The sequence below is a fragment of the Sus scrofa genome, chromosome 1, assembly GCF_054392235.1.
Source record: "Sus scrofa isolate SSC_HxYL_T2T_F1_AM1 chromosome 1, Sscrofa_HxYL_maternal_Yorkshire_Landrace_v2.0, whole genome shotgun sequence".
NCBI lineage: Eukaryota > Metazoa > Chordata > Mammalia > Artiodactyla > Suidae > Sus > Sus scrofa.
Genome location: NC_139383.1, coordinates 262,891,991 through 262,912,252, shown reverse-complemented (window position 1 = coordinate 262,912,252; position 20,262 = coordinate 262,891,991). Strand labels below are relative to the sequence as shown.

The window sequence follows — 20,262 nt, the reverse complement described above, 5'->3', positions numbered from 1 at the left end:
TTTATTGTTTTGTTATTTAAAAGTAATGACTGGGTCACTATGCTGTACAGCAGAAATTGACACAACCCTGCAAATCAACTACACTCTAACAAGAAAATAAAAATTGAAAAATACTTCACTGAGCATACTTTTAAACCTTGTAGCATTTCAACACACATGACACAATATCCAAGGGAACTAATTCAGTAACCTCAACCAACTTAAATTTTGTAATATTTTCCAGGTTTTTTTTTTTAAGGATTCTTTCATGTTTATGCTCCCAAAAGAAGTGTATAATCATTTTGTCAAGTAAGAAAAAGTCCTATTAAGATTTTGATTGAGCCAGCACAGAATTTATGGATTAATTTGAGGGAGTTTTCCTCTCCCAAATAAGACAGCCATTGTTTTATGTCTTTCTACAGAGTTCTTCAAACGGAGATATATTTCAAATCCATTGAATTCACTCCCTTTAAAGTGTATAATTTAGTGGATTTTAATATATTCAGAGAGTGTACAAACATCACCAGTAACTACTTCCAGAACATTTTCATCTCCCTGAAAGAAACTCCCTATCCATTAGCAATCACTTCCCACTCCCCCTCCTGCAAGGCCCTGGCAGGCACTAATAAGCTTTCTGTCTCTCTGGATTTGCCTATTCTGGACATTTCACATAAATGGAAACATAATATGTGGCTTTTGGTATCGGAATTATTTCGCTTAGCATAATGTTTTCAAGGTTCATCCATTTTGAAGCATATGTCTTGGATCTTGATTCTTTTTTATGGCTGAGTAATATTCCACTGTATGGACAGACCACATTTGTTTATCTTTTCCTCAGTTGATAGACTGGATGATTTCCACTTCTGCTGTGAACATTGTGTACAAGCTTTGGGGTGAACTACATTTTCAATTTTTTGATATATATGTAGGAGTGGAATTAATCATATGTTATGGTTACTCTGAGTTTAATTTTTTTTTTTTTTGTCTTTTTAGGGATGCACCTGCGGCATATGGAGGTTCCCAGGCTAGGGGTTGAATCAGAGCAGTAGCTTCTGGCCTATGCCACCGCCACTGCAATGCTAGGTCCAAGCTGCATCTATGACCTACACCCTAGCTCACGGCAACACGAGATCCATAACCCACAAGCGAGGCCAGGCATCAAATCTGTGTCCTCATGGATGCTAGTTATTTCCACTGAGCCATGACGGGAACTCCTATATTTAAATTTTTTTTGAAGTTGATACAGTTTTAGTTTCAGTAATTCATCAGTCGCCTATTTCCTGGTTTTCATTGGTAAGATTTCAGAAGTTAACCAAGAATTTTTTATATTAGATATTTTACATAGTTTCTCTTTAAGAATTCTTTTTTATAGTTAATTCTGTTTCAACTTAGGTTTACTTTGATTTTCTTTACTCATATCTTTAACTGATTTTGGTGTATAACAAATCAGTTCTTTTATAATATGATTGCCTCCAATCTGTGTGTTTAAAATTTTTTTTTTCTGGAGTTTCTGTTGTGGCTCAGGAGTAATGAACCCAATTAGTATCCATGAGGATGTGGGCTCGATCCCTGGCCTCACTCATTGGGTTAAGAATCTGGCGTTGCCATGAACTGTGGTATTGGTTGCAGATGCAGTTCAGATCCTGCATTGCTGTGGCTGTGGTGCAGATTGGCAGCTGTAGCTCTGATCCGACTCCTAGTCTGGGAGCCTCTGTATGCCATGGGTGCAGCCCTAAAAAGGAAAAAAAAACTTTTTTTTTTCTTATTTTCCCACCTCCCCAGCTGCTCAGAAAGAATCAGAGTCAGTATAATTTCTGAATCTTTATGTATCAGGGAATAGCTGTCTGTAGCCTCATGAGTGAAAAATAGTGTATATCCGTGTATGATTTTGAAGTCACAGCATTTTCCTCTCAAAATTTATTTCCAGTGACTTTTGACATTTAAATTTGAGCAATAGAAAATATGGCTGGCAATGTTACTCTGTGTTTACATTTTTAGAGAACTGCCAAACTGTTTTCTAAAGTCACTGTACCATTTTACAATTCCATCAGCAATGTACAAGGGTTCTAATTTTCCCCCATCCTCATCAAAACTTGTTACAGTCTTTTTTTAAACTATAGCCATCCTATTGGGTGTGAGGGGGTAGCTCAATGTGGTTCTCATTGGCATATGCTAATGATGTTCAGCATATTTATTGGCACACTAGATTGTTTTCTTTGGAGAAAAGTCTGTTCAGATCCTTTGCCCATTTTTCAGTTGGGTTATTTGTTGAGTTGTAAGTGTGGTTTATATACTGTGGATACAAGTCTCTTAACAGGTATATATGATTTGCAAATATTTTCTCATAGTCTGTGAATTTTTCCACTTTCTTCTTAGTGTCTTTTGAAGCACATGTTTTAATTTTTTATGGAGTCCAGTTTACCTATTTTGTCTTTCATTGTTTCTGTTGATCTCTATGTCTAACCATGTGCAAATGCCATGCAGTCTTGATTATGATAGCTTTGTGGCACATTTTAACATTAGGAAGTGTGGGTCCTCTAACTTCTTTTATAAGATTGTTTTGGCTCCTCTGGATTCCTAGAATTTTCAAACAATCAGCTTGTTAATTTCTGTAAAAATAAAAGGCAGCTAGGATGTTGTTAGCTATTTCATTGAATTTATAGACCAATTTGTAAATAATTTCATACTTAACAATATTGTCTTCCAATCCATGAACATGGAATGTCTTTCCATTTACTTAGGTCCTCACCTTATTTCAATAATGGGTGTAGTTTTCAGTGGTCAAATATTGAACTTAAAAAAAAAACTTACTAAATATTTAATTTATTTATTGTAGGATTGTAAATGAGTTGTTTATAAAATAATTACATTTCTCCTCACCCTTCGTGCTATTGTTGTCTTATATTCTGCTTTTCCATATGATATAAACCCTACAGCACAGTACCATTATTTTTGTTTTAAATGTCAGTTGTGTTTCACAGAAATTAAGGGGAAAATGCTAGTCTTTATATTTACTCAAATATTTACCACTTCCAGTGTTATTTATTCCTTTGTGTCAACACAACTCTTCCTCTGCTGTATCATTTCCTTCACCTTAAAGAAACTTCCTTTAGCATTTCTTATGGTGCAAGTCTACCTGAGTAGAAATTCTCTTAATTTTCCTTTATCTGAAAATGTCTATTTCATTCTCATTTTCAAGAGACATATTCACTAGTTAAAGAATTTTAGGTAGACCTTTTAAATGGATTTGTTCAGCATTTTAAAGAGGACATTCCCTTGTGTCCTATTCTTCATTGTTTATGATAGAAAGTCAGACATCATTTTTACCCTTGTTTTTCTATGTTTAATGTCCTTTTTTCTTCTATAGCTCTTTTAAAAATATTCTCTTTAGTCATTTGATTGCTATATATCCAGGTTTGCTTTTGCTCTCCTTTGAGTTTATGCTACTTGTGGTTTGCTTGGCTTCTGGGATCTGTAGGTTTCTGTTTATCACCAATTTGAGGAACTTTCAGCTATTATGTCTTCAAATATTTTTGACCCTCGTTTTCCTTGTTTATAGGATGTTGCTTTTACTTAAGGTTATTGTTCTATTCCCAAGACATGACATTTCTGGAGTTCTCTACAAGCCTCAGCACTGGCTGGCCTAGAAATTCAACATCTCTCAGCTCCATGTGAACTTTCTTGTTCTTTGTCAGCTCTCAGTCCTATATCATTTCCTCTTTGCTTGCTTTGTGGCATCTCATCCTGTGTGTGTATATATATATATATAGCCCAGCCTTGTTCGAGTAACCCATGGGGCATCTCAAGGAGATTTCAGGATCTCTCCTCTGTACAGCTACTTCTCTTTTTAAAAATTTATTTATTTATTTTTGTCTTTTCTAGGGCCTCACCTGTGGCATATGGAGGTTCCCAGGCTAGAGGTCTAATTGGAGCTGTAGCCGCTGGCCTGTGCCAGAGCCAGGGCAATTTGGGATCCAGGCTGCATCTGCAACCTACACCACAGCTCAGGGCAACGCCGGATCCCCAACCCGCTGAGCAAGGCCAGAGTTGGAACCTGCAAACTCATGGTTCCTAGTGGGAACTACTGAGCCATGACAGGAACTCCGCAGTTACTTCTTTTGAACAATGAAGCACAAATTCCAGTAGCTTCAGTAGCTTCCAACTGTGACTTCAGCTTCATTAGCTCAATGAGACTTCATGTTCTGCTTAGTCTTCACTATTCTACTCAGTTATCTGGAAATTGGCCCCAGGCAGCAATCTAGGGAAAATATGAAGTTATCTCATGCATTTTCCTTCTCTTGAGGTTCACGGTCTTGCATTGCTTGTGGTTCAATACCGAAAGTAGTTGCTTTGCATACTTTGTCCAAGTTTAGAGTTGTTTAGGGTGGTTTACTCTGTCATGGCCAGAAATGGAACCTGCCTTTTCTTGTTAAATACTTTACAGTATGCAAAATATGGAGTCCGATACATCTAATCTCAGTAAGGTTAGTTATTTAAATGCCACAGAAATAATCCAGTAACATAACATTTATTTTTATTTTAGTTTACTTTATTTTGTTTTGTTTTGTTTTATTTTATTTATTTTGTTTTATTTTATTTTTAGAGCCACACGTGTGGCATATGGAGGTTCCCAGGATAGGGGTTCAATTGGAGCTACAGCTGCAGGCCTACGCCACAGCCATAGCAACGCAGGGTCCGAGCCGCATCTGCTACCTACACCACAGCTCACAGCAACACCAGAGCCTTAACCCATTGAGCAAAGCCACATATTGAATCCACAACCTCATGATTCCTGGTTGGGTTCGTTTCCACTCTGCCACAATGGGAACTCCAAGTAATATAACATTTTTTCCCCCTATGGAGATTGAAATCTTTTTTTTTTCTTTTCATTTTTTTCATTATAGCTAGTTTACAGTATTCTGTCAATTTTCTACTGTACAGCATGGTAACCCAGCAAGTAACATAACATTTAAAAACAAGTAAGGTGATCTAGATATAACTCCTCTAGCCACTGAGCTATATTTAAAACAAAAAAACAAACAGGGAGTTCCCGTCGTGGTGCAGCAGTTAACAAATCCGACTAGGAACCATGAGGTTGCGGGTTCCATCCCTGGCCTTGCTCAGTGGGTTGGGGACCTGGCGTTGCCGTGAGCTGTGGTGTGGGCTGCAGACGTGGCTCAGATCCAGTGTTGCTGTGGCTGTGGCGTAGGCCACTGGCTACAGCTCCGATTAAACCCCTAGCCTGGGAACCTCCATATGCTGCAGGAGCGGCCCTAGAAAAGGCAAAAAAAAAAAAGACAAAAAACAAACGACAACAACAACAACAACAAAATAAAACACCATGTTTTTGGGAGTTCACGTAGGGACACAGTGGAAACAATCCGATTAGGAACAATGAGGTTGCATGTTTAATCCTTGGCCTCACTCAGTGGGTTAAGGAGCCAGCGTTGCCGTGAGCTGTGATTTAGGTTGCAGATGTGGCTCAGATCTGATGCTCTGTGGCTGTGGCATAGGCTGGCAGCTGTATCTCTGAATGGACCCCTAGCCTGGGAACCTCCATGTGCTGGGAGTGCAGCCCTAAAAAGCAAAACAAAAAACAAAAACAAAAACATGTTTTGGGGCTATCCCAGTCCATGAGCCACTAGTGGCAGCCTCTTTTAAACTTTGGATTTTGGCTTTGCCGCCTAAGTCTAAGACTCAGTTTCTTTATTTATCAAGTGAGAATAATGACACTTAACTCTGCAGGCTATTGTAAGCGTTAAGTGAGATAAATACAAACAATATTTGGTGCATAATATTCATCCAATAAGTGGATGCTCACCTCGTAGCTCTTTTATCTGTAGGTTCTGGATCCACCACCGTCTTAACTGAGTTAAGTCTGGTGACCCGTCCATTGACTGCCTTTCTCAAAGAGACTGCTGAGACCAGACCTCCCATGCTGCTTCTTTCTTTTTAATCAGCCAAAGCATAAATCAAGCCCCCATCATACTTTTGGCTTTCTTATTCTTGAACTGGCTGCTCTACATTGCCTCACCTCCCAAACTCGTTTGCTATTCTCTCCAGAACTGCTGCTCCATAGCCAATGACACCTATCTCCATATTTTCAACCTGTTGCCTGAATATTCCCTCTTCTTCCTGGCCTTTCATGAAATCTGCCTCTTTCCTGAGAAGACCTGAAGCTCTCCTAAGTGGCTGTGGCTGTTTACTTTCACAAACCCTGCCTACCTTAAGACCAGAAGATAGGGCTGGTCTTCCTAAGTTACCATTGTCACCTCCGTTTTGCCAACGTCTTGTAAAAGCCCTCTCCGTTGAGACTTAGTCCCTTGAGGTTTTATTACCTTCTATCCTATTGCTTGTTATCATACACCATTGTTCCCAACCACTTCCCCTGCCATTCATCTAAATTGTTGGCACCTGCCTAATCTACTCCATTTCAGTTCCTCCCAGGGTGGTGGCTTAGATGATCATTCTATGCTACTGACTCTGAGCTCCTTAATCTCCTAACCAGTCATGATTTCCTCCTCCTCTCCACTTCTACCATGTGCTCTCCCATCGTTATTACTTCTGATTGAGCCACTTACAAAATGACCACTTCATACACCACTATCTGTAACCATAATCTCCTTCTCTTATAGTTGTGTGTTTAACACTCCCCTTCTAGAATTTTCTAGAATTTTCTAGAATTTTCTTTTCGAAGCACGTAATCTGCCAACTCTTCTGACTTCTTTTTTTCTTCATTTCCCTCTTTATCTTTGGTTTAGAGTTAAAGCTCATAATTTCAAAAACACTCCTTCCTGTAGCCCAAATTCTTTCACTTCTGTTTTGTTCATCACCTTGGTCTGGCACATTCCCTGATCCTAGATGAATCCCCTTATCCATTCCTTCCACATCTGCACCAAGTGCTGCAAGAGAAAGTCACGCGATAGGTCGCAATGGCTCAGCTACCAAATTATAATGTACGCAGCCACTCTCCGCAATGGCTATGTCAGACCTCCTGCTTTCCTTCCTCCCACTCTGAAGTTTTGAACAACTGGAATAATGCAATCTGGGCCCTGCATTCTATGAAATGTAGACAGTGGCTTTGGGGCTAAGGCTAGGGGCGAATGTCTAGCTTCTGTTCATAAACTGGGGGAAATGTGTAGCGATCCTCCAGTCCCAGTTCTCAAGTGAGCAACATTTTCAGTGCCGTTTTGCAGAGCGACCCCAGTTCTGGCTTATCACATTCAGTCTAATGGTTTCAGCTTTCTCACCACAGGGCACTAGAACCCCAGCCACAAGGCCCACATCTCATCTGGGTCCTCTGCTATCTTTCTTTTTTTTTTTTTTTTTTTTTTTTTTTTTGGTCTTTGTCTTTTGTTGTTATTGTTGCTATTTCTTGGGCCGCTCCCGCGGCATATGGAGGTTCCCAGGCTAGGGGTCGAATCGGCGCTGTAGCCACCGGCCTACGCCAGAGCCACAGCAACGTGGGATCCGAGCCGCGTCTGCAACCTACACCACAGCTCACGGCAACGCCGGATCCTTAACCCACTGAGCAAGGGCAGGGACCGAACCCGCAACCTCATGGTTCCTAGTCGGATTCGTTAACCACTGCGCCACGACGGGAACTCCCCTATCTTTCTGACTTTAGTTCCTACTAAACACTATGGGTACCTTCTCTGGTTTTCACTCCTTAAGATCTCTCTCCCCCCAGCTCCCTCCTTCCCCCCATCCCTTTTCTCTCTCTCTCTTTCTCTCCTTCCCTCTCCCTCCTCCTCCCTCCCCCTTTGTCTTTGTTTCTGTGGTTTTAAATATATTTATAATTATTTTGGCTGCTCCCCTGGCAAATAGAAATTCCCAGGTCAAGGATCAAACCTGAGCCACAGCAGTGACAACAAGCCCAGGAGAGACTATGCTGGATCCTTAATTGCTAGACAACTGGAACACCAATATATATTCATAATTTTTTATGTAGCAGTGATATTCCTTTGGAATAGGAGGAAATGAGTTGTGGTTTGTGCATTTTCCTATCTTGACCTAGAAATCTAAACCTCTCTTTTGTAGCAGATGTACTTTTATTTGTAACATGTAATTTTACATTTGTTGGTATGATTATGTGATTAATGTCTGTGTCCCCCATTAGACTCAAAGCTTTGTTGAGGCAGACACCATGTCTACTTTTGCTTACTATGTGTCCCCAGCCCAAGGCACAATTCTGGTATTTTATGGACATTCACTAGTCGATCAAGTGAATATGTTATTTTTATTATTACACATGCAACAACGTTTTTTAGCTTCCCAGACCATTTGCTGTTCTTCCAAAACTTAATTCCAAAACTTTCCCTCCCCTAAGACTCAGGCTGTTTGGATGAAACCATTCTCATCTCTGCTTGACAGCTTCAGACTTTACTCCATATTAGTCACTTACAATTGGAAAAATTCACTGTCATTTTCTGAAACCACCCTTGAATCATTTAGCATGCCTTTGGCTTCAATGAACAGAAACCTAGTTTAATTTGCTTTAAAAGATAGGGAAGTTTATAACTCACATAAAATTTAAGACCCAAGGCAGCTTTAGGCATATTTATTGGGGCTAATTTTATTAGTCCACAGTTCCTGTGGTCTCTGTCCTCCTGTCTCTATTGGCTTTGGTAGCAGGGGCCAAGATGCTACAGCATCCAGCAGAGGAGGAGGGGCTGGGTTTTGTTTACGTGCCTCTTTTCTGCAGCATTGAAAAACATTTCCAGAAGCTCCCCAGCAGACTTTCTGTCATTCCACCAAGACTAGATTACAAGCCTCGTCCTAAACCAATTCTTGATAGTGAACTTGGGATTACCATGTTTAGTTTAGTCCAATCACTGGGATGGATTGGAAGTTGAGGGACTCAGCCATTTTGAGCTCCATGTCTCTATATTTAAAATTTCATTTGGGGAGTTCCTGTTGTGGCTCAGTGGTAATGAACCCGACTAGTATCCATGGGCATGTGAGTTTGATCCCTGGCCCTGCTAGTGTTACCGTGAGCTGTGGTGTAGATCACAGACACAGCTTGGATCCTATGTTGCTGTGTCTATGGTGTAGGCTTGCAGCTGCAGCTCCAATTCAACCCCAGCCCTGGCAACTTCCATAGGCCACAGGTGCTGCCCTAAAAAGGCAAATATATACATATAAAATTTATAATCCCAATTCTTTTCTTTTTACTTTTTTGTTACTCTTTATTATAGGATATTCAGTATAGTTCCTTGTGCTATACAGTAGGATCTTGTTGTTTGTCCTATATATTAGTCGTTTATCCTATATGTAATAGTTTGCCTCTGCTATTCCCAAACTTTCAGTCCATTCCTCCCTCCACTCTTAGCAACTACATGTTGCTACCCTCTATGTCTTTGAGTCTGTTTCTGCTTTGTAGGTAAGTTTATTTGTATTTTATTTTATTTTTATTTTTTGGAAATATTTATTTTTATTTTTTTAATTGTTGCTTCCCCAATACAATTTCTTGTGTTGTATTTTAGATTCCACATGTAAGTGACAGCATATTGTATTTGTCTCTCTCTTTCTGTCTTACTTCACTTAATATGAGAATACCTAGGTCCATCCATGTAGCTGCAAATGGCTTTATTTCATTCTTTTTAATGACCTTTGTATATACATAACACATCTATTCACTGTTGATGGGCATTTAGGTTATTTCCATGTCTTGACTATTGTACATAGTGTTGCAATGAGCATTGGGATGCATGTATCTTTTCAAATTATAGTTTTTTCCAGGTATATGCTCAGGAGTGGGATTACCAGATCATTTGGTGACTCCATGTTTAGTCTTTTGAGGAAACTCCACGCTATTTTCTGTAGTGGCTGCATCAATTTATGTGGAATTCCAATTCTGATTATACCTCCTCTTCTTCTATTTTTCTCATTTCTTGACCTTCCTTCAATCTCATCTTTGTCTTTATTGAATCCCATAAGCCTGTCAGTACAACTCAATTTTACTAAAACATCAGCCCTCAACTGGCAGCACTATCTCCCTTCCTAATCTAATGATCATTCCCATAAGACTCTTCAGCACACTCAATTCCTTCACCATGACCATGATTTACCCAAAACATCCAGGTCAATCCTCACTCATTCCTAGAGGACTTCAACAACTGGCTTCCTGCATTCTTTTTGTCAACTTGCCAAGCCTTGCTGGGAAAAATGGCATAGTTCTTTAAGCTTGTGTTACTACTGTAAATTCATAGAAGTTAACTGGATGTGCCATGCAGATAAGGTAGGTTGTGTCCTGGTTCTCTAATTCACTGGGCTGTGCGACCTTAGACAAGCATTTAACCTCTCTGATTCCCAGTTACTTAATCTCTAAAATGAGAACAATAGAACCTACATCAAGAGATTGTTTTCGGGAGTTCTCATCATGGCTCAGCGGTTAAAGAATCTGACTAGGAACCATGAAGTTGTAGGTTCGATCCCTGGCCTTGCTCAGTGGATTAAGGATCCGGCGTTGCCGTGAGCTGTGGTGTAGGTCGAAGATGTGGCTCAGATCCCACATTGCTGTGGCTCTGGCATAGGCCGGCGGCTACAGCTCCGTTTAGACCCCTAGCCTGGGAACCTCCATATGCCACGGGAGCAGCTCTAGAAAAGGCAAAAAGACACACACACACACACACACACAAATCAATGTGTGTAAAAGAATTTGTCCACTGGCTGGCACACAATACTCAGTGGTAGCCCTATTTCAGTGGAAAACCCTAAACATTGCTCTTCTCCTTATATCCTCCACCTTGAATCTGCTTTTCTTCTTCATTAGCTGCTGCTGCTACTGCTGCTGCTTCTTCATCATCATCGTTTTCTTCTTCTCCTTCTCCTCCTTCTCCTTCTTTCTTCTTTTGTCTTTTAAGGGCTGCACCTGTGGCATGTGGAAGTTCCCAGCCAGCCTACATCACAGCTCATGGCAATGCAAGATCTTTAACCCACTGAGTAAGGCCAGGGATCAAACCTGCAACCTCATGGATACTAGTCAGGTTCATTAGCGCTGAGCCATAACAAGAACTCCTCCTCCTCATTGGCTTCTACTCTTAACAATTGTCTTGACTTTATGGAGTTTTGGGGCCAACATTTCATCTCCAAATACTCAAGGAACTGTATTCATGTTACACACCCTAAATAGCGCAGTTGTGACAGATGAAAATATCCAGTGTTTACTCTATCGAATTAGATTTTTTTTAAAATGTTCATTCCATGAAATTAGGGAAAGATAAGGGGGCGGGAATCACAATTACAGTCATTTGGAAATGAGGCTAAGTATTTGCTTGTGATGGTTGGTGAAAAACAAATCCTCTGGTATTCCAAATCTGCCTGAAGGAGACTTGGGAATCAGGAGACATCCAAACGAAAAGATTCATTTAGCTCTGATAATTAGCACCATAAACAAAAAACAGATGAATAAGCTGGCTTTATTTGTAAATAACCATTTATGGTCCAAATAATTTCCCCTCTGTGACAGAGACTTCCTTGCTCAGTATTGCAACATCTCTCAAATATAAACAGTAAAACCAAGTGGCTACAGACAATGATCAATGTGTTTTATGATAGCAATACAGAGGAAGAACAAACATTCCCTTACTAACTAAACACAGCCAACCAAGCAAAGTCATTTTAACCTTTCTTGTGTTGGGATCGGAATATAATAAATGTGTTTTTCAACATATACACAAACTGAACTTCTCTGAGCAATTCTAACATCAAATTAAATTTCTTTTCCCTGAAATAAGCTTGGAATTAGGAGAAAACATTTGAATGATGTTATTTGCTTGTGGATATTTATCCTAGTAGATAAGTTCACTAAGAATCTTGGTTTAAAAATCTAAGATAGGGAATTTTAACAAAGGAAGCTTGCAGATTCAAACTCCTTTGAAAAGTCATTTGCTCAACAACTTTCGTTCCCCCCTCAAGACTATCCATTTTATTTGTATTCTCCCAGTTGAATATATGGCCTTCCAAAGCCACTGGTCTTTATGGGGTTTTGAGGAGGAATGACACCTCGGGTGCTTTCTGAACTATGAGTAGATTGGCAAAGTGAAAGTAAGCTGGTTGTGAGTCAAACACGCTACCCTTCAGGAGTTTAGATAATTTAGAGATTACCTACCTTCCATACAAATTTCACGTGCAGTGGCAATGATCTAGAATTGTCTGTACAGATTTGACGGGGCTTTCTGCTTTTGTAGTAGAAAACTGTAACCCCAGTTTCTTTTCTTTGGCTTTTCTTTATTCAGTCAATAGATGTAGCGTTTCCTTTCCTTTTCATTCATTTCTCATGTTTTCCAAAAAGATCACCTGAAATTGAGAAGGGAAAATAAATTTGAATTGACATCACATATCAATGTATTGAGTTATGTATTTCAGTATATCTTAGTGTATTGAAATGTGTTCCTGGGAAGTTCCCACTGTGGCTTAGTGGCAGTGAGCCTGACTAGTATCCATGAGGACACAGGTTTGATCCCTGGCCCTGATCAGTGGATTAAAGGATCTGGCGTGGCCGTGAGCTGTGGCACAGGTGTAGGCCAGAAACTGTAGCTCCGATTTGACCTCTAGCCAGGGAACTTCCATATGCTGTGGGTGTGGCCCTAAAAAGCAAAAAAAAAAAAAAAAAAAAAAAACGAAAGAAAGAAAGAAAGAAAAAGAAATATGTTCCTAATGATGATCTATTCATTAGGATTCTAAGTAACAAGACCCAAACTCTAATTAAATGTAAACGAAATAGGTGGATTTGTTTGAATGATGTTAGGGAATCTCATGGGATTCAAGGGCAATACAATGGCATGTTTTAGGAGTAGACTGAGCAGGAACTGCTCTGTACATCTTTTCTCCATATTCTCACAGCACATCTGCTTTATTCTTTACTTTTACTGGATTACTCTGCTCTTCGGATCACATAGCTGGACTGGTTGGAAAAAAAAGGGGGAATTCCTAGAACATGTATTGGGTTGGGTGGTCCACTGTAAATACTTATTGTCTACTACAAATCATGATAAAAATAATTTGTAGAAATATCTTCACACAATAAATTCTGTATATTTTTAGTAGATCATTGGGCCTTGTTACCCGAGAGTAGGGCCACAAAAGCTTTGTTCTTTAGGCATTTCGGTGCTGATCATTCTCCCTCTCCCCACCCTCCTACCCATGATCTACCTTTCTCTGCACTGTTGTTTACCCTAGAAGCCTGCCCTCTTCCCTCTGTATCGCCAAGGGTACTTTGCCACCTGATTTCCAATTGGGTTTAGCTGATGGAGATCAAAGGGGGATGAGAAGAAGGTCAGAGTATCTACCCCTTGATCCTTGCTGCTTTGGTGCTATATCTTTGGCAATAGCTGTGACTGTCCATGAATTCAGCTTCTTACTGTGGACTCTATTCTCACTGAGCTCCATCCAGAAACATTGTTTCCTCCCTTTGTTCCTCAGGCCGCTAATGTTTCCTTGTTGGTGCTAACTTCAGAGTAGCTCAAAATTCACTAATGCTGGAGTTCCGGTCGTGGCGCAGTGGTTAACGAATCCGACTAGGAACCATGAGGTTGCGGGTTCGGTCCCTGCCCTTGCTCAGTGGGTTAACGATCCGGCGTTGCCGTGAGCTGTGATGTAGGTTGCAGACGCGGCTCTGATCCCGATTAGACCCCTAGCCTGGGAACCTCCATATGCCGCGGGAGCGGCCCAAGAAATAGCAAAAAGACAAAAAAAAAAAAAAAAAAAATTCACTAATGCTGCCTGTATATTTAGAAATGGTGCTTTCATTGGAGTTCCCATTGTGGCTCAGAGATAACAAACCCAAATAGTATCTATGAGTATCTATGAGAATGAGGGTTCAGCCCCTGGCCTCGCTCAGTGGGTTGAGGATCTGTTGCTGCCGTAAGCTGTGGTGTGGGTTGCATGCAGATGCGGCTCAGATCCTACATTGCAGTGGCTGTGGTGTAGGCTGGCAGCTGCATCTCCAATTTGACCTCTAGCCAGGGAACCTCCATATGCCCTAAAAAGCAAAAAAAAAAATAGTGCTTTCATTAAAATGTGTTCATTTGAGCTACTGGGGAGAAATCTGTTTATTGTTAGGACTCTGACTGGTATTTGGTACCAAAAGTAGTCCCAGAATCAAAGCTCATTGTGGAAATTCTTGGAAGAGATTGCTCTCTTTTTATTTTTTTATTTTGAGATGGCTCTCTTATTAAATGAAAATAGGAGTTCCCTTCGTGGTGCCGAGGAAACTAATCCGACTAGAATCCATGAGGATGCAGGTTCGATCCCTGGCCTCACTCAGTGGGTCGGGGATCTGATATTGCCATGAGCTGTGGTGTAAGTCACAGATGTAGCTTGGATCCCACCATTGCTGTGGCTGTGGTGTAGACTGGCAGCTGTAGCTCCAATTCGACCCCTAGTCTGGGAACTTTCATATGCTGCAGGTGCAGCCCTTAAAAAAGCAGTAACAATAATAATAATAACTTCTTAGGTTGAACATAGGGTGGGGAATGAGAAGATAGCAAGACGTTGTATTGCAGTGGCATCGAGATTACTAAACGTATCATCAGTGGACTCTCTGACTGCAGCTGCTACTTCAAATGTGATATTTCTGCTAGAGAAGATTGACACATTTCCTGGTTTTTGATATAAAACTGTTGCCTCAGCAAAGGGTTTTTATTCCATCCTAAGTAGTGATTACACTTAATAGCAGTTTACATTCACCTGGTAGGACAAACAACTCCCCTTCACTGTCTTAACTTTGTACTGTGTTGACTCGCTTGCTTTCCATGATCATGTAGCCTGGAGAAACTCAAGTATCTTGATATATTCAAAAACATCATGCTAATTGATTATACGTATGAGATCATGCAATTTAACCCAGTAGACAGGACGGAAAAAGATCCTACATGCCTTAGTAAGTTATATGTATGCCAAATGGTGGAAATAAACTCTGGCTCTTCCTTTGGCTGGCCTGGGACTTAGAAAGAACAGGATTGGTGACATGGAGCTATGTGGGTGAAGCTCTCAGAATGGCCAAAGCTTGTGAAGCAATTTGTATCCCATCAGATGGTAGCCAGTAGAGAAAGATCTCAACAGTCACATGGCCAAGAGGACCCATGCCATGAATGTCAGTCTCTTCCCTGCAAATGGCTTGTTTGATGGGCTTATGCACAGGGTGACCACGCTGGCAAGGATGGAGGCTATGCATGGCCTCAGGAATGTGGACTTGCCCTTACCAAAATTAATTTGGCTGTTACTCTAATGATTGTCTACCTGGTCAACAAGCAAGGCCAAAGCTAAGGCCTTGCTATGGCACCATTGCCTAAGGGGACCTGCCGTCACCATCATAGGGGATGCAGCATTTTATCCTCACGGAAATACATACAAATGCCTGACACAGATGTGCTTCACTCTGATAGCACTACTCAGTGTTTTATAACTTGCCTTATCCATTGTCATGCCATTCCATGCAACATTTCTTCTAAGAAATGGTGAAAGAAGTAGATCAAAGGGTATGTGCCCAAGAAATTCACTGGTGTGACATGTCTAGAGGCAGCAAATGGCCTGCTGAAGGGAGGCGTTTATTTCATTCTGTTCTGGTTCATCATCAGTTTTCATCTTTTCCCAGTGTGTTCATAGACTTTCATAAGAAGTGGACAAGCTGAATGGGGAGCTGCTGGCCAGATGTCATTGTATTCCAGAAGTGTTTAACAGAATTAAAAAAAAATCTAGGGCAAATTTTAATTATTTTGAACTCTATTAACTGTCCAGAAATAGCCATCACTCTTTGTAATTGGATGTTTCTCACCAGGTTTCCTGGAGGCAGTGACTCCTACATCTTGAAGATGAGCAAAGAAGTTACCAAAGAAGTGGATGGAAGAAAAGGTTGTTACCAAAGAAGTCAATGGTGGATGGAGGGGCACCTTTGGAGATATGTGAGCAGATCCTGGCAAGTGTGTTTTATAAAGCATGGGTGGAACAGACAATTTAATTAATTAATGTATTATTATTTTTTCCTCTTTTTTGGCTGCCTCGCTGCGTATGGAGTTCTCTGCCAAGGATTCCATCTGAGCCACAACTGTGACCTAAGCAACAGCTATGGCAATGCCTGTATCTAACCCACAGTGCCAGGCCAGGGAGTGAACCTGTGTCCTAGAGCTCCCAAGATACCACGGATCCCCTTGTGCCACAGCAGGAACTCCTGGAATGAACAATTTAGATATCAAGGTGGGCTTTGCAAAGTGCAGTATTCAATAATTGTTTATCAAGTGAATGAATTAAAGACTTTGTCAGGTGCTCTGCTAAAGTGCAGGTAAGAGTTTTCTATTGCCTTTCCCTGGTGAGCTTGTCAAAATCTGTTAAAAGAGAAATGAAATTAGTTTACCACAATCGTTGTTTTCTGTAACTATAATGGCTTTAGTGATCTCTCATTTGTTTCTCAATGGTTACAAGTTGCCTTTTTTCTTTTTCTTTTTTCTTTCTTTTTTTTTTTTTTTTTTGGTCTTTTTGCCTTTTCTTGGGCCACTCCCGCAGCATATGGAGGTTCCCAGGCTAGGGGTTTAATCAGAGCTGTAGCTGCAGTCCTACGCCAGAGACACAGCAACGCGTGATCCGAGCCACGTCTACGACCTCACAGCTCACAGCAACGTCAGATCCTTAACCCACTGAGCAAGGCCAGGGATCAAACCCGAAATCTCATGGTTCCTAGTTGGATTCGTTAGCCACTGCACCACGATGGGAACTCCTACAAGTTGCCTTTTTAATCAAGATGAATGCTAAAAAAATTTGTTAGATTTTGTGGAATCTGTTTTTTTCAATATCGGAATTACATTTTTCTTGCTTTTACCTTTTTTAAAATTTAAAGATTTAGAGATTTTATCAGTCAGTTTGCTCTGTAACCTGGCATATAATTATCACTTCCCCTCAGCCAATTCTATGTTGATCAGAATTAGGTCCAGAGAGGGAATATTTTGTTGATTAATGGAAAAGTATGGATTGGAGAATGAAATCAAACCTAGCTTTGAAGAATAATTCTCCCACTTACTAGCTTGTGTAACCTCTGAGTTTTATTAAGAGTGTTAAATGTGATAACACCTGTGAAAGCAATAATTCATTTTCCCTTTCTCTCCCTTCTGGGTTGTCAGACCATTCAATTGACTTCCTCTTTTTTTTCCCCTTCAAAAATTCAAAAAACAGGAGTTCCCGTCGTGGCGCAGTGGTTAACGAATCCGACTAGGAACCATGAGGTTGCGGGTTCGGTCTCTGCCCTTGCTCAGTGGGTTAATGATCCGGCGTTGCCGTGAGCTGTGGTGTAGGTTGCAGACGCGGCTCGGATCCCGCGTTGCTGTGGCTCTGGCGTAGGCCGGTGGCTACAGCTCTGATTCGACCCCTAGCCTGGGAACCTCCTTATGCCGCGGGAGCGGCCCAAGAAATAGCAACAACAACAACAACAACAACAACAACAAAAGACAAAAAAAAAAAAAAAAAAATCAAAAAACAATTAAGGAGCGTTATCTCCAGTACCTCATTTCCACATACAGTCTGCTTCATTCTCCATCTTCTATATCAATTCTCTCTGTATTCAGATCCCTTGTAACGTAATCCATTCTCACCCTAGCATCTCACTGCTTGGATTACTTTATAAAGTGTTTCAGTGAGGAATATTGAAATGTGTTTGTTGGAAGTGTTTTAAAAATTCGATAAATCTAGAAATCAATTTAGAAGTGAATTTAAGGCTTTTTGATAAATTGATCATCACCCTATCTGTCGAGATTAAGGATCTGATAGTTTTGCATTCTGTATGTACAGTGACACAACACTCTTTATAACCATAAAGTCAATGCTATTGTCCTCCTTCTACAAGTAGAGAGGTTGTGGCTCAGGGGGATTCTCTAGCTTGTCCTCATTTGTATCTACAAAGTGGCAGAGCTGGGATGCAAAGCCAGGTCTTTGCCTGCTGCACCACGATACCGTCTACCTTATGGCATTCATTCATTTCATGTTTTCTATCTTTACAGTTGCTGTGAATTAGGCATCCGATTTCTTCCTGAGGTTTCTGCGGCTCTTTTTAATGGCAGTTCATGGCCTCTACCCCTAATACCAGATTTAATGGATGTTAATAATATGTCATAGTTGCTTCAGACTTTTTTTTTTTTTTTTTGTGAAAGCCATAACATGCTACAACAGAGAAAAGTCCATCTTTTCCCTCCCTCTTGGGAGCTAGCTCGTGTCCCGAAGTTCTCTTGCCTGTCTTAAATCTTTTTACCACAAATGTGTATCTCCATAAACATAATATTCTAAATATGAATAATATGGTCATTTCCTCATATATGTTTTCATATTTCAAAGAATCAGACATCATTTCAAGATGAACCAGCTCAAGATGAACAAATAAGCAGATGTATCACTTAACAAAAATGTGGGCGGGAACTCGACCAAAAGTATTATATTTAAAACAGATGCTCTACTATCTGGAATAGAAGAGAAAAATTTTTTAATCACAGCCTGAAAAAAGAGAAAACGGTCACTTAAAAAAATGTGTGTTACTTTATATTTTAGGGGGGAGATATGTTACAAATATGTACTTTGGTTGAAATTAATCAAGTATGGAAAAATTGATACGAAAGGAGAAAATGGAAGAAAAAGAAACCCAGTGAGGCTTTCATACGCTTTGCATCCCAAGGACTAGAAGATTTCCTGGCATATTAGTTAATGACTCTAATTGGAGAGATTGATGATGAAACACATCAGTACAGGGTACTTCTCCTTCGTCTAATTAAACTTCCTGAATCATGGAATTTAAATTATACGTGGAGGTGCTCTGTCAAAAGAGGCGCTCCTGCTTCTCCAGTAATTGAAAGCAGCTGGACATTTACCCGATCCACAACATCTGGGAAATTTTCATCTTTTTTTTTTTTTCCAAGAATGTATACACATAAAAGCAAGTTTCCCAAATAGATTTCAAATTTGTCCTCGTTCAAGCATTTTTGTTGATTTTAATTTGTCATTAAAGTTATGTCATAGATGAAGGGGGACCTAGTTTAAGTTTGTACTTCAATGCTTGTGTGTTTACCTGAGCCCTAGGTTTATCCAGCCCTCAGGTCTATGCTTAGGGCATGACATTTCAGGGTTATTTCACATGGGTTTAAGATTCTTTTGTGGAATGCGGCCTCTGAGTGATAGCCCCGGGAGCTAGGTCAGATAAGGATGGAACTCGGGTAAACTCTGCCTCAGAAGTTGAGACTTCCTGGGGCTGTGTTAGCCTTCTGAAGCTGATGAAATGCTTCCCAAGATGCTGGCAAGGTTTTGCCACGGTGGATCCCAGGCTCTGATTTCACTTTTCTCTTTATCTGGAAGAACCCTTCTTTCGAAGTGAGATGGAAGTTAGTGTAAGACACAGGGGATCTTAAAATATACAGGTATGTAAATATTTTGATTCTTCACTCAAAACATCCATAGGATTTGTATGAGAAATAACTAACTCTCTATACTTAAGCTATAATGTACTGATTTTCAAATATCTCAATGTGTTTGGAATAATTTAGAATAACCCTCTAAACATTTTAGAGTACTTATGCAAAAAAGAAAGTCAAGTTAAATTCTTAAGTCATCAATAGTTATAAATTGGGATATATCCAAAAGACACGTTTGAAATTGCTGTTGGTAAAAATATGATCTTTGGTATTTTTTCTAAAAAGATTAATTAAAAAAAAAAAGTGGCATTGGGAGTTCCCACCACGGCGCAGCGAAAACAAATCTGATTAGGAACCATGAGGTTGAGGGTTTGATCCCTGGCCTTGCTCAGAGGGTCTAGGATCTGGCATTGCCCTGAGCTATGGTGTAGGTCGCAGATTCGGCTTGGATCTGGCATTGCTATGGCTGTGGTGTAGGCTGACGGCTACAGCTTTGATTAGACCCCTGGCCCAGTAACTTCCATATGCCGCAGGTGCAGCCCTAAAAAGGCAAAAAGACAAAAAGACAAAAAAAAAAAAAAAAAAAGGCATTGAACAACAAAAAGATAGTTAAAAACAAACAAACAAACAAAAACACTTGGAGTTTCTTCTGTGGCGCAGTGGGTTAATGATCTGGCTTGTCTCTGTGGAGGCACCACCTGGACCAGTGTAGTGGGTTAAGGATCCAGCACTGCTGCAGCTGTGGTGTAGGTTGTAACTCTGGCTTGGATTTGATCCCTGGCCCAGGAACTTCCATATGCCTAGGGGGTGGCCACAAAAGAGAAAAAACACTCTCCCTGCGCAATTGGTAGGCTTTTTTTTTTTTTTAAGTTATAGTTGATTTACAGTGCCAATTTCTGCT

At 40.3% G+C, this 20,262-nt stretch overlaps 1 long non-coding RNA gene across 2 annotated transcripts in view; it reads left to right on the top strand.

Annotated features, from left to right (window-relative positions):
- LOC102160537 (uncharacterized) overlaps nt 1-16,176 on the top strand; it is an 87,051-nt gene extending 70,875 nt beyond the window's left edge. Inside the window, exons 3-4 of one of the 2 annotated variants that reach the window (XR_014825657.1) lie at nt 15,761-15,884; nt 15,997-16,176. This is a non-coding gene — a long non-coding RNA (uncharacterized LOC102160537). Of the gene's footprint in view, nt 1-15,760; nt 15,899-15,996 lie in introns of those variants that run through there. The other variant, XR_002338984.2, reaches the window with a different exon arrangement.
- The last annotated feature ends 4,086 nt before the right edge of the window (nt 16,177-20,262 follow it).